The 11,292-nt window shown below is 37.7% G+C and overlaps 1 long non-coding RNA gene across 1 annotated transcript; it reads left to right on the top strand.

Annotated features, from left to right (window-relative positions):
• Positions 1-2,067: 2,067 nt before the first annotated feature.
• LOC112981465 (uncharacterized) lies at positions 2,068-10,194 on the top strand. Its single transcript, XR_003258718.2, has 4 exons — positions 2,068-2,083; positions 8,676-8,792; positions 8,893-9,009; positions 9,927-10,194. It is a non-coding gene; the product is annotated as an uncharacterized LOC112981465 (long non-coding RNA).
• The last annotated feature ends 1,098 nt before the right edge of the window (positions 10,195-11,292 follow it).

Below are 11,292 nucleotides of genomic sequence, written 5' to 3'. Positions count from 1 at the left end.
ACTGTTTTTAAATCATTTTCATTTAGAAGATTTGAGGAAGCAATGACAATAATGAAACAAACGGAAGTCATAAATTAATGTGAGACAAAAATGAGCAGTTTTCAAGACATTAAAAAGTATAAAAGCAATGATAGGGAAAAAAATCATAGTAACAGAATGAGCCTCCCTCCCACTCCAATCCCGCACACCTCTTCGGTTCAAACCCCTAAATCCACTCTCCCTTTTAAACTGTTACAAGGTTCCTTCGCTCAAAAGCACTCCGGAGTATATAGCTATAGCTTGTGCTACCCAGAGGTTCTGAGAAGATATTGTCCTGAATGAAGCCCTTCTGTAATCAGCTGAAGGACTTGAAAAGGAAGGCTCTGCTCTCTGTAGAAGAGCAGAAATAATTCCACTTTCTTCCTATATAGGATTAGAACCCAAATTAGCATTTATACTGAAAATTATCAGCAATAATTACAGTTTGGTATGAAGCTGCTTCTCTTCCTGGTAGAATGCAGACCAAAATTAAATTATATGGCTTCAGATATTTTTAAATAAAGAGAAAGCTTTAGGTGTTTTTAGGAGAGTGAGGAACAGTCCAGACTTAACAAAGTCATAGGGGAATCTAGTCATGCTAGAGGGCACAATACTATCTTGTCAGGATTTCCAAGGCTCTTCTCCTGGGAAGAAGGAATTTTGATTGAAAAAGAAAATGAAAGATAACTGTGTTGCTTCTCTAGAAAAGCCTGTGAAGTATCAAAGAGCAAGATATCCTCCTTTCACCAACATGCCCACAGACAGTGACCATAACCCTGAGGTAATGCTGACTCAGGTGAGCAGGGTCTGAGCAAAGAGTTGCCTTGACACGTAGGAAGAAGATCCTATAAACACACTGCCAGTGCTCCAGCACCGGTTCAGCTTAGCTATGTATATCATGCAACACCAACCCCTACTTTATGCTACCACCAGATTTGTCATGCCTGTTTCTAATGGTTTGACCAACTCTCAATCTAGATGAAATCAAAAAGATTGTCTGACTTCAGAAGAGCCTATTTCCACCCTTTTTACCTAGTACCATTTGACCTCTGCATGTATGATCACCCATTAAAGGCCTTATGTCCTATAGGTAAATAAAGGAGGATGATCTCTTATGTTTACATCTATCATGTTTTTTTCCTTGTAGTAAAGACACTGCCCCTATTTATCAAACAGACCAAATCCTTCACTAGTAGGGCACCCAGTGAAGCTAACGGAGTTATGCCAATGGCTGGTTTGCCCTTGCTAAATTTGGTCAAGCTGTGCTTTGTGGGAAGGAATGTAATCCACATTGCTGTTAACTAGTCTGGGCTTCAGCATCCATGGGAGACTATTTCAAAGGGAAGGGTTATTTTGCTTTTAAGATGTTCTCAGCCTTGTTTTTTGTGTGGGTTTTGTTCCCACTGACAGTGCCTCACAGGACCACTTTTGCACAAGACATACAAACAAAGCATTGCCTCTCTCCGTGTCGGACTGAAAACTTATAAAACAAAAACATTTGCTCTTGTCCACCTCCTTTCCCAAATTTCAGTGAAAACCAGAAACAAATTTCCTTCATTTAAAGTCCCTCCCTTTGTCCTGTTTCCTGTTTGCATACACACAGTTCCTATTGCCTTTAATAGGGGCTTTACCTGTACAAAGACTGTAAAAAAGGTCTAATACTATCAATGTCTCTTTAAGACAGCAGGCCATTTTGCAGACCACGAACCTCTCAAAAGCAGCCCTCCTCATAATTTTCTAAAAAAGGTGCAAGTAACCTTTGCTTCATGAATTCAAAACATCTGTGAGCTCCAGCTATCTTCTACTTACCCTCAGCAAGCACCAAGAAAGTCAGCTGCCTGCCATCACATCCCAACATTAGTCACATATTCACACATTCACTTTTACAATTTCATAATTTGCTGTGACAAGAAAGCCTCCCCAGCTCCGATGGCAGCTCCCTCAAACTTACTGACAAACACTCGCACTTGAATCATTCACACCAGTGTGAGCAGCACCATCAGACATGGAAGCAGCAGGCTATTTCACATTATGAAGGCAGAAGACAAAAGGACTGTTGATCATGGTAAGAAAATCATGCATGTATAAATGATTACTTCGTCTATATTTCCTCTTAGGCAATAGTTGATGCAGAAACAATCAGATATTTGCAAGATACAAGGCAGATATTCAATTTAATTAAAATAAATATTCCCAAAAAGATATCAAAAGCCAAGCAAGGTCCCCCTTCAGCTAGATAACTGTATTCCTTTGTTAATAAGGCCCATGATTTAGGGCCTCTGAAGAGGGAATTAACTTCTTATCATATGATAATTTTTCTCTACTTACTGCTATCAAGTATGAGATATGAAGACTTAAACTCTCTAAGGTTACAGAATTCAAAATTCTTAGAATGAGGCATTTTGGATGTTTGCTGAAAACAAACCTCATTAAAAATACTCCGTTGGCAGTGGCGGTAAGGCATTTCCAACTCTTATTTTCTGGGTACCTTTCTCATCAGCTCTCAGCCCCAGGCGAGGGAGCCACCAGGAAGGCCCTGGGCTCCTGGTCTGTAACCCGGGGGGACGCAGCCTTGGTGGCCACCGCGGCACAGCTGAGTCCTGAGGATGGGGGCAGGTTTCCCACCCCCTTTCTTGGTGATGGGGCCAGGCCCAAGGCTGGAAGTCATTCTGTCGAAGTTATTTATAAGAATAAATGCTAAGGAGACACTTTTTGCAGCGGTGACATGGACAGAAATATTCTGGAGCAAACTAATGCTAACTTTGTACATACCAAATGCAGCCACTGGAAATAGCCATGGATGAGTATTTCCTCAGCACAGATGCCATTGTCCTAAAGGGAAGAACATAGGAAAAATCAATTCTATGGGGTCAAATTCACGGCTGGCGTAAGTCAGGATAGTTCCTTGACTGCAAATGGAGTTTACAGGCAATGTACAGCATCCGGGAACCAGACTTTACAAAGGAATGGCCGGAGGCTAAATGATATTCTCCAAAGTTACAAAGCCTTGGATTATGAAATCTGTCTCAATATATTTCCATTTCAACTCCTTCCAATATCGTTTGCTCACAGCAGTCTGAAAGCAGAGGAAACATCTATTTCATTATCTCAAATAGCTTATAAATGCTTTTTAAAAATTCCGTTATTTGCACAGTGTAAGGACCCCAATGCACCCTAACAACTGTTTGACCTGAATATATTAAAAATATTGTAATGTTTTGTTACATATCCCAAGGTAAAAAAAAGAAAAAAATCAGGCTATCGCTTATTAGTTTTCCCTTCCCTGCTTCTTATAAAGGTTTATTTGACAGAACATAAGATAGTGGTAAAATCCTAAGGTAAAGGTTAAACTCTGTTTTATTATGTTTACAGGATTTAAAGGGTAAATCAGGAAGTGCTTATTTAACATCAAGTGAAAGTGGTGGATTAGTAACCAGACCGAGACTTAAAAGCATCCTTAATCCTTAAAATCTCTGAGGGTGAAAGGTCACTCTTTAACACCAGGTTGTGTAAAGAATGAAGCAGACAGAAGCTTCTGTTTCATCATTGCCCAGTTAATCCACTGAGGAAATGAGCAGCATTGGTTTTTGCTAGGTAAACTCCTCCTAAAACCAAGGAAACAGAGGAAAGCCTGAACAGGAAATAATTAAAGTAGGTTTATTCCATGAACACAGCAGAGGAGCTCAGGAGATTTTTTAAACTGTTTTAAAAATGACACTTCTGTGACTACTAACTGGGTGTCTTGATTATATTTTCATCACTCCTTATTTTCATTATTCTTTTAATGATTAAATTAATGCTCAGTATTTTATTTGGAGTGAGATACAGAACAAGACAAACATTTTCCGAGCCACAACGGGTCACTTCCAATAGACACTTTTATTCCTGTATCTTTTGGCATCTTGTGGATTAGAGAGCACAAATGGGGCTCATAAATACCCTATCTCTTTTAAACTTATGAGTTCTGGAAAAAATAATTAAATGCAGCTCTTTTATTGCGTTACCACAGTGATGTGTGTCAAAGAAATAGGTGCAGGGGAGTACAGTTTGCAACATTTCTCCTCTTTTTACTTTGTAATCTCTACCCCGTGGTAGAAGGCAAGCATTCACTAGCTGTTTCAGCTGAGATTAAAATGGGTTTTGAAGTTCCCAGTAGCTGGGATAAAGCATAGCTCAACAAATCTTTCCTCTGTAAATGCTATATAAAGTATAATACATTATATAAAATGTTTAGAGTCCACTATTTAGTAAATATTCCCACTTCTTGTGTAGACAAATCTTAAATTCTTTTTGTGCACGATCAATATGGAAAGACAAAGCTCTCACATGTTTCATCTATGAGTGAAAAGAATATTTTCAATACGAGCAACCTTTCAATATTTATATTGAGCTTGCCTTTATTAAATCACTGGTGAAAAATAAGAAGATTCGCCCCAGCTGTAGTTTCATCATATAAAACAGCACAGACATTTATCTTACAAAATTGCAGAAGTATAGCTACATGTAGACTGATGGAGCTGAGCTGCATTTGGCATTAGGATCTGATTTTCTTGCCTAAAGTGTTTATGACGCATATAGCTGCTAATAGCTTATGCAGTCCATTTTTTACAGAATCTGTGGTTTAAGCATTATGCTTAGTACTTCTGAAATATTACTTTTCCTTTTTTAAAAATTGCATAGTGTTTAACATGAAATATGAAGAGCGCTTAGTTGCACTCATTTGAGATCTGCCTCAAATTTTTCACATCATTCATTCCTACCTTTGTGGTTCAATTTTATCAAAACATGTTCTTAATTAAGCAAAAAATAAAAGTAATCAAATTATATTTTGAAAACGAAAATGAATGTTTGGTTCTTTTGGGCTACACTCGACTAGGACTGCATGCTCAGGGGACCAGCACAAAGCTGAGACAGCCCTATTGTAACCACAGGGACTGAGTGTAGAAGAAAATATTCCTTACTACATATAGACGCATCAAAAGGGCTCAGACTTATTTTTTTCTATATCCCAGGTTATTTTAGCTTGATTTCCTATGGAAGGGAGACTAATGAGATCAAATCATCTATCTGTCTTTTTCCCTTCTTGTAATTTTGAACCCAATGGCCACTTTCAAATGTATTTGACAAAGGTATAGCTATCCCAAACTTCCTAATTGTGTTCCTACAAATTTCATTAAAATAAATCACTTTGCTGAGGACAGAGATGCTTAAAATTAGCCATCTGAGGGAAACGTTGCAATAACATGCTGTTGAGATTTCATAATGGAGAGAAGCCTCAGAAATGGCCCATTTGTGAGGAAAAACTCAAAACAGAGGTGGCAACCATAAATTCATAGGAAAACAGGATTCATTAGTTCTGAAGCTCATAAAAATGCCTATTTTGTTGGCCAAGACACTGTGACTGCCTGGACCATCAACATTCATGTATATTCAGTGGTAGCACAGAGCTATGGAAGAAAATAATTGCTAAAATATAGTAATTACAAGTATAAAGAAACATTAGATGTTTCTAGGTGTCCATGTTAGTTTTCTGGGCATCATTAAAATTTAAAAGGAAGACTGAATCATTTCCAAGTTTCTCTTTCAAAGCCTTATTTGAGGAAAATAAAACTATTTATGTACTATAAAGTATTTAATAAAAAGGAGAACTTTGGAAAACAGATGGAACACTATTAATTTTTCTGAATAGGAAAAAAAAACAGATTGTGGAGAGAACCAAATTAATTTCTGGGCAGCTTTTGTTGATATAATTAACAGCATTTAGTATATATGTGCTACCTGATATTCTTAAATGGCTTTGTGATTGCTTATAATAAATCCTAGCACTCCTGAGTGCTGTCTTCTGGTCTTCAAACCATATGGCAAACCATGATTATCCGAGAGTTAGAAAAGGAGGAGCAAACTAGCACAAGGGGCTTAAAGCCACAACATTCATGGCCTGAATTCGTACGCAGACCACAAGGCAATAATGCCTCTCGGTTACAGACTTGTAATCGCAGAACCACTCCCCTGCCTACTTCAGTACATCTACAATATGAATGAGAAACAAAGTTTAAGAGCAAAATTTTCACGAGTATTTAGTTTGTGGTCCAAAGGGTTTGAGGCAAACAGCTTGAATCGTTTTGACCTGATTTTCCTTTGTTGAAAGGAATGAAAAAATAAATTGGTCCAGCTACAATGACTACATCACAGTACACTAGATGAGGAGGTCAGTATTTACAGAAAATCTGCATGTTTTAATAAGCAGAGAATTAAGAACAGCAAAAATCCAGTACTATATTCTATACTAGAACCAGGCATGTAAGAAATTACTTCTCTCATGTTCATAAGTTATCATAAAACAAGACATGAGAAAAATAACTTTACGCACATTCCTTAAAGGAACCTAGCTTCAGCCACAGGTTTTTTATTTCTCTTTAACATACCGTTAATACTGATACAAGAGGAATATGCTATTTGCTGGTCCTATAATGTGTGTGGCATATGCAGGCAATACTGTGTTTCCCACATAGCAGACTTCTAAATATGTCTAACAGCAAAGTGAATTACAATGTCAGAACTGTTCATAATTAGCATTGTCTGTGGTTTATGCTTTTCAAAAGAAAATCTGCCAAAATTTTTGATCAAAAATACTTTTATATGATTTTCCAGAAAAAAAAAAAGACGTTCTAGTATTCATAACTAGTAAGCCATGCTTCAGAAAACAACCAAAACACATGCTTGGAAATCATTCAGTTGTTTTTACATAATTTGTTGCACTATTAATGCAATTCAAACAATAGCTTACCTATATAACAGTTTATAAATTAACCAATCAATATGAATCAAGAAAATAGTCTACTGTTTTTTGGTTTACATCAGTTAATCTTGGGGAATATTCCTAAAAATCACATCAGAAGACATTTCTACACTGAAAATCAGAAATGTCATAGTCCACAACCCATCTGCATTTCCAAAACAAATCAGTAGAGCTTTGGGATTTTGAAAGACAGCAAGAATAAATTCCCCAAAGTTAGAAGAGGGGTATTCACAAAAACAATCCTTATACCAGGCTATTGTCTGAGTTACTTGGTACTATTTACATGACTAAGAGCAATTTCAAGGAATCCAGAATTGAAGGAATGAGAATATAATTCCCATATCAAATATTCTGTTAAAAGACATAAACACAGTGCCTGGAAAAAGTGTTCTTGTTACAATCCAAAAAAAAAACAACCACCCCAACAAAAGTAAAAAATATTAGAAGCCAAATAAGAACGATCAGACTTCCAGAGATCCATAATAATTAACCAAGCAAAATCTACTTCCTCTCATCCTCAGTTTTTGAAAATGCAAAAAGAGAAACTAAAACACAGCCAAATAGTATTATAACAGAATTAATTTATCCCCAAATACTTTGTCCAAATGTAGTAACACTGTTTGAAGTAGTCCACTCTGGAACCATGCATGCATACATACACTTAATGTACTCAATGGTAGATACTCAAGCATCCAATTTCCACTCAGAGTGAGGGTCATACAACATCTATGCCACCCCCCTTCTTCCTCCATACCCACACGGAGCCCTATTAAACTTTATGGAGCTCCACTTGGGTGTACATGTCTGCCTATGTAAATCACTGGCAAGATTAGAGCTATAATTATCATTATTAGGAGTGTCTAGCACATTTTATATGCTAGCAAAATCCACAAATTATGCTGGCGATACTGTGTGGACTTTGCAGTGCAATGTGTAGTTAGTCTGAATGGCTCTTCAAAGTCTTGTCCTTCATTTCTTTCAGAGTCAACACTCCCACGGAATTCTCCAGTATCTCTGAAGCTCAGATATCTCCATTTGTTACAGCACTAGATGCAAATAATGAAACTGATCTTTTAGGTGATTGCTTCCAGGCATAAAGGAGTGGAGGGACCCAAAATAATAACTCGCTAATAGTTAAAAGTACAGAAGAAAATACTGTTATTAATTTAAATAGACGTGCTGGGAAAAAGCAAATCTTTATGTCCTTTATCAAAAAAATCTCCCATACTGTTCAAAGTCCTTCATTTTGGTTGTCTTAAATGTATTTTTCATGTAAGTCATAAAATACAATTTTTATGTTTATTATGGCTTATGCACAAAATTATATCCAAAAAGCTTTATAGGTACTAAAGTATGACATCCTTTATTCCACCACACCCTTAGAGCGAGAACAATAATTCACTCATAAAGATTGATAGCTGGCATTTGTCTTGAGGTTGTTCAATGATTGCATGAGAATTAAAATAAAATTATCTTCTCACCAAAGGAGTTAGTTACCCCTGCAGGCCGGGGCTGAGGTGGAGTTATGATGAATCACGTATTACGAGGATCTGTAGCTTTCAATGAAATTAGTAACTTCCTTGCAATTTAATTTAATTACAACTAACAAAAATCTCTTTTCACAAAACATGCACCTTTGGAGGTCTAAAAATAGAGGGTGTACTATTTAAGCCAACAGAAATCTCTATTTCTTCTCTTTCCCCTTCCCCTTATGTTCCCCATACACATTTGCACACTGTCTTGGAAGGAGAAAGACGTGTTTCTGGAAGAGCTGACAGAGAAGTTGTTCAACCACTTCTAATCTATGAGATGGATTGTCAACTTGCATGACTTCATATAGTGCCTTTACCTTGAACAGAGCTACACTGAGTTACACTGGTGTTGGACTTAACCGAGTGTCTAAGCTTCTTCTACTAAGAAAAGGGAATTAGAAATAATTTTGAAACAATTTGGCTCTAAGCAATGTTTCTTGCAGGTAAGATTTATGAGAACAATAACAACTACTGGAGATTTTAATTCAAAATTCATTAACAGTCCACAATAATCATGGTCCTTTTCTTCGTTTTCACAAACAGCATAAAACGCAAGTCTCCTTGAGCAAAAAAAGAGACCTCCATTTCTGAACTCTGTACGTGCAGGAAGTCTTGCTGGCATCATCTGCGGAGAAGGTCTACAGCCTGACAGCTTCTGTGGTAGCTCCTGGTTTAAAACAAATGTTTTACACCTCCAATATAACACTCCCATAGCTGTGTACTATCTCCTTTAAGATCACAAATCTTGCCCTGGGCCATTGCCACACTGGTCATACACTGCCAGGGCAGCGTAGGCAAGTTCTTCCCTGTCTGACATCTCTCACTTGGAAGGCTGTTGCCTTTCTTATCATAACATTTATGTCCAAACCTCAGTCAGCAATAGAAATCCCTTAATGGGGACATTCTCTGAAGCTTGTTTGTCACTGTCAGATTCATCCTGAACTTTAGCTGATCTGTGCAATGCCCTGCCAGGCTGACACCTTTTACTATACCCAACACATTGTTACAGCAAAGGACTAAGTTCAGTGCTGGAAGATGAGTTATAAAAAATCCAGTATCAAGAGAAGGCTCATTTATTTCTCCATCTCTGATTCAGGTTAATGGACTTAAGGAATATTTGTGCAATTTTCTTCAGTCCGGACAGTGCAGAATACTCACAGATGGTTAAACTCTAGAAGTACCTGCTCATATACACATACTCTTGAACATATTGTGCTTATAAAAATTTACCTCTATTGAAAAAAGCACTGTTCCTACGCTGTAATGCATTTGTGACTCTCTCGAAAGTATGCAGCAGTACCTGCTCCAAAAGTATGACTTATTTATAATTTAAACTAAAGGAGACCTTTATTTAGGCAACGCAGATTTTGATGGATGAATGAATAGTTCTAGCTGTGTCCGATAGCTTACACCCAAATGTCTCAACATTTTCACCCTTTGCAACATTTTCACCTTCCTTAAATCAGAAGAGGTTTTCATTTACAATACCCACTGGAAAACAGTCTTGTTTTTGTAAAAGAAAGTAGTTTTGTGCTAATCATTGGCAGAAATGCTCTTTTCCTTACTTCTTCCCCCAGATGGGATGGCACAACGTGCAGTGATTAGCAAGGAGAGTCACAGGGTCTGGAAGAGGCAGCGCAGAGCCACTCTGCAAGCACAAGGCTGGAACACGAGATGTAGCTGCAGAGCCTCGGTAAACCCTCGTCTTGTTCCAGAGCCAACTTGGTTTCAGAAGTAAAACATCCCCCTCGCTTTATTACAAAGCACCCAGTACATGAAGCACTGGCAGTGCTCAAAGGTGGCACCTGGGTAATTTAACAACATCATCAAACCAGGAGAGTTAGAATTTGATTTACAACAATGACTAATCCAATAAAATGGTAAAGCAAGTCAACACGCAGACTCTGAGACTTTTCAAATTTCTTTACCCCCAAGTACTTTGATGATGCAATCATTATAAAGCACTCCAGACATGCCATGCTTAGTAGAAACTATGGAACAACAAAACCTCACATGTATCCGTGTAGCGATCAGGTCATTCTTCCTTAGAGCTATGTAAACCTAGTCATAAGATCAGCTTTTTTGTGGAAAACAATGAGAGAAAGAAAACAAGAAAACAAACACAAAAAAAAGAAAAACCCACACCTTGATCACAGCATGCATAAAAACAGTTAGTAAGAAGGACAGATTTTCTGTAAAAGAGGGGAATTTTCAGGTGGGGGGGGGGGGAAAACCCAAACAGGAATTCATATCCTTGTAAATTGACAGGGCTATGCTGATTTATACCCACTGAGAGTTGTCCCTTCATAATTTGTTCCAGGTTGGAATTTTACTATGGAGAAATGTGCACATTCCTGTAAAGCCAGGGAAAAACACACCCAACTAAAAGGGTAGTTTCCATGTAGTTCTATTTTTGATCACTTTAGATAGTCTAGGCTATGTCTTACAACCATCCTATTTATGGGATCAAAAAGAAGTAACCCAGATATGTGAATAAAGTTAGTAAAGCCATTGGTCCAGACAGGACTAAGGCTGCTAAGTACATGATGATTGATATTGGACACATTTCTTTCTTGGCAGAGAGTTTTGGCTTTCAGCTACATTGTACTGACATCAGGCACATTAAAAGTGAACCCAAATATCTGCTGAAATTCACAGAGATGTTGAAACATTTTCAACTCTGAAGCCAAAGATATGTCAGCTGAGAAAGCTGAAGTCTACCTTCAACTTCTTTCATTCTAATTTGGGGAAGAAATGCTCAGCAAACTTGTCAAGTCTAAGCAAGCTCTTTTACAATCCACTTCTCTATTTTCTTGTGGCAGGAGTCCACCAGCGATAGTCTTCATAAACACAGTAGAAAGGTCAGCTGTTGCATGCATTTGTCGCATTTGGATACTGTCCCAAAGAACAAAAGTGGGTTCAGAACCCTAACCCATATTTCAC

Source organism: Dromaius novaehollandiae, chromosome 7 (genome assembly GCF_036370855.1).
Source record: "Dromaius novaehollandiae isolate bDroNov1 chromosome 7, bDroNov1.hap1, whole genome shotgun sequence".
In the NCBI taxonomy this organism is placed as follows: Eukaryota; Metazoa; Chordata; class Aves; order Casuariiformes; family Dromaiidae; genus Dromaius; species Dromaius novaehollandiae.
This window is presented reverse-complemented; position numbering and strand designations above follow the sequence as displayed.